The sequence below is a fragment of the Chrysemys picta genome, unplaced genomic scaffold (genome assembly GCF_011386835.1).
Source record: "Chrysemys picta bellii isolate R12L10 unplaced genomic scaffold, ASM1138683v2 scaf4946, whole genome shotgun sequence".
Taxonomy (NCBI): Eukaryota; Metazoa; Chordata; order Testudines; family Emydidae; genus Chrysemys; species Chrysemys picta.
The window spans coordinates 1-3,246 of NW_027057646.1; the positions used below are offsets into that span (position 1 = coordinate 1).

At 53.9% G+C, this 3,246-nt stretch overlaps 1 pseudogene; it reads right to left on the reverse strand.

The window, feature by feature from the left end:
* Positions 1-27: 27 nt before the first annotated feature.
* On the reverse strand, positions 28-1,994 carry LOC135980604 (large ribosomal subunit protein uL1-like; annotated as a pseudogene).
* Positions 1,995-3,246: the final 1,252 nt, after the last annotated feature.

The window sequence follows — 3,246 nt, forward strand, 5'->3', positions numbered from 1 at the left end:
AGGAGCACACAGAGCCACAGCAGAGAAACCTTACCACAGTCACCTGCGATTCTTCATCCACCAGCCTCTAATCTGGCTTCTCCAATTGGTCGGTGGGATCAGCACAGAAGCCTCACCACACCTCCCCTCATGTTTTAAGACCCAGGGTAGGGGTCCGTCCAGCCACACCCATGTAGAGATCTGGGGGGTCTGAACTACCCGGGCAATTCAGCACTGCACCCTCCTGCCACTGTATCAAGCAGTCAATGTGCTGCTCACCCCATGTACATTCAAAGTGCCTGGAGGGAGTGGGGTGCAGGCTGAAGGCTGGGTGGGATCAGAAAATGCCGAACCTGACTGTGCCAGAGAAACGCTTGTCCTTCTGCGGATCATAGTTTTTCAGACTGATCTGCAACTCCACAGTTTCCGTAAACCTGATAAACAGATAAAGAAACAGGCCAGGTCAGAATTTAAGAACCCAGTAAAACAAGTTGAATAGCAACAGACACGGGAAAAGCTGTAGTAACATCTAGAAGAGTTTAGAGACACTGCCACAAACCCTCCCCTCCGCCCCCTTCACCAGAGATTTCCAGTTATGGAGTTGGCATTTGGGGAAGGGCGCTACCCACAGCAGAGCAGAGTTCTTACTTGCGTGGTTTCACCTGAGTCCCTTGCAGGACCTCCTTCACTGCTTCGTACAAGGTGTCGCGGGAAACTTTGCTGCTGTAGATGTGAAAGGCACAAAGAGCAGGTCAGGCACTTGAAAGGATTAACTGAATGAATCACTCTGGACAGGTTGCAACTGCAGGTACATCAGCATCTAAAACCACCTTTAATCCCGCCAACCAGGGGAGCTGTTGAGCCCACAGCATTCTGGGGGAATGAAACGAACCATTCCCCTGTAATGAAGTGAACTCAAATACAACAGTCTGGGGCCAGCGCAGCACTGATAAAAATGAAACTGACATGCCCAGGTTCACTGTGCAGGCCCAGAAAAGTGCAAAAATAACTGAACAGCAACAATGGTGAATTGTAAGTAAGATCCATTGTTCTTTCAGCTTCACTCTCAGGCACTCACAGCAGGGTGACTCCATTTTTAAATACAGTAACAATTTCTCTTTTGAGCCCATTTCATTCCACAGCCCCAGAGGCACTGAAGCCAGAAAAACAGCCACAGTGAAGGTTTATTCCTTAGTGAGCCTTAGCCCCACCATGGAGGGGCCCATTCTAGGAGCAAGAGTATAAAGAGTTTATAAAATATAGCTAGGTTCCCCAAAGAATTAGCTACGTTCATGGAGAGCAAGTCCATCAACAGCTATTAGCCCAGATGATCAGGGACTCAAGCCCATGCTCCACGTGTCCCTAAACCTCGGACTGCCAGGAGCTGGGACTGGACAACGGGACACCCCGCTGTGTTCTCTCCCTCTACAACAGCCGGCCCCGCTTGATCCGACCAGCCCAGCCCTGCTCATGGCCGGCTGGCTCAGCGCAGGGACGCGGCGGCTCTCTGCCCCGGGGGACCTACCCGGGATCCACCTGCCCCAAGCCGCCCCACGCCTGGCGGGACCAGCTGAGCGCGGGCCAGGCGGGTGCAGACGGTACCCAGTGGCGCTACCCCCCCCGTGTCTCGGCCCAGCCCGCCTGGCCAAGGGGCCCCACAGGGAGGGGCCCAGGCCTGTTCCCGCCCCCCACATCGCCTCCCTGACCCCCCGCCACCCGCAGCACGGAGGAGCCTTGCCGCCGGCCGAGGAGGGAGCAGAGACCCTCCGGGCCCACCCGCCCCGAGCGGAACTAATTCCCCCGGGAGGGCCGCGCCGGGCCCCCGCTCTGCCTAACGCGGGAGCCGGGCCCGCCGCCGGGGTCAGCTGGGGGCGGATGGCACCGGATTGGCCCCCCAGACACGCACCTCATCTTGAGACCGGCCCTCGCCGACTCCAGCAACCGCGGGTGCGCCGGGCAGAAAGGGGGGAGGTGCTCAGATCGCGGTATAAATAGCGCATGGTCTCGCGAGACGTGGGAGCGGTCTGGGCGCCATCTTGAGAGAGGCCGGCTGTAGGGGTGGGGGCAGCCCAGCATCAGGGCGGAGCTAGGTGTTGTGGGAGCAGGATCCACTTGTGAGCAGAGAGGGCTGTGCATCTCCAGAGCGCCCTTTGTTTCCTTTAAATGCAAACCATAGCTTGACCATTTATTGCACACTTCTCTGCATCTTTCCTAGGTGCCAGTGCCTGATTACTGAGCAGATGGGAATGAGCTCCAGTTTACAGCCAGGGGATTGGCTTGGTGGTGGAGAGATTCAACCCGTAGTCTGTTCTGAGCTTGTAGAGTCTCAGTTGAACTCTGGAGCGGGCTGGGTGCAGATGCTTTTGCACCATCGTCTAGTGGGTTAGGCGCTCTGGGAAGTCTCCCATGCTAGCTGCTTAACACCAGTTTGTGCCTGGGGCAAGATTCTTTCCTTGTTACATTGGTAACATAAGTGTGAATATGAAAAGAACTCAGTCCTACCATGTCCCAGTGGGGGACGGGCTGTAATCAGTATCTCAATGGCATCTCATGGCTTTTTTAAGCTCTTATTTTGGTTTCAGCTGGAGTTGAGGGTGTTGGGCGCTTTGAAGAATCAGGATAGGGGCATGTGGCCAGATGTGAGTCTTTTGTGGAGCCCTGGGGGTTCTGTACAATTTGCCACAGATTTGCCTTTTAAACAAATAGTTTGCAAGATTACAATTGGCAGTGGCTTCACCCACAACTAAAGATTCCCATCAAACAAAATCTAACATAAAGTTGCAATTTAGGGCATGTCTACACTGCAATAAAAGACATGTAGCTGGCCCAGGCTTGTGGACTTAGGCTCTAAGATCCCATGAGGAGGGTGGGTCCTAGATCCTGGGCTCCAGCCCAAGCTCTAACATCCACACTGCAATTTTATAGCCCCACAGCGAGAGCCCTGCAAACCCATATCAACTCACCCTGCTGCCAGTCTCTTAGTTCAGTGTGGATATACCCCTAGAGTCTGTGGCATCAGACCTTGTGGTGAGAAGTACATTTATGGCTACTGAGGTATTCTCCTTCATACCAGTCAGTGGGAGAAGCAATAAAATTTATGTTCTCTGTCCCCACTCTAATCCCACTGTTTGCTGTATTTTGTCAAATAGTGAGTGCCACTGGATTCAGTGTTTGCCAACTTGATGGCACATCACACTGCAACAGCTGACAGCTCGGGACCCCTCAGGAGTTGTATTGTGAGCTCCCGGGAAGAAAACACCACCCATA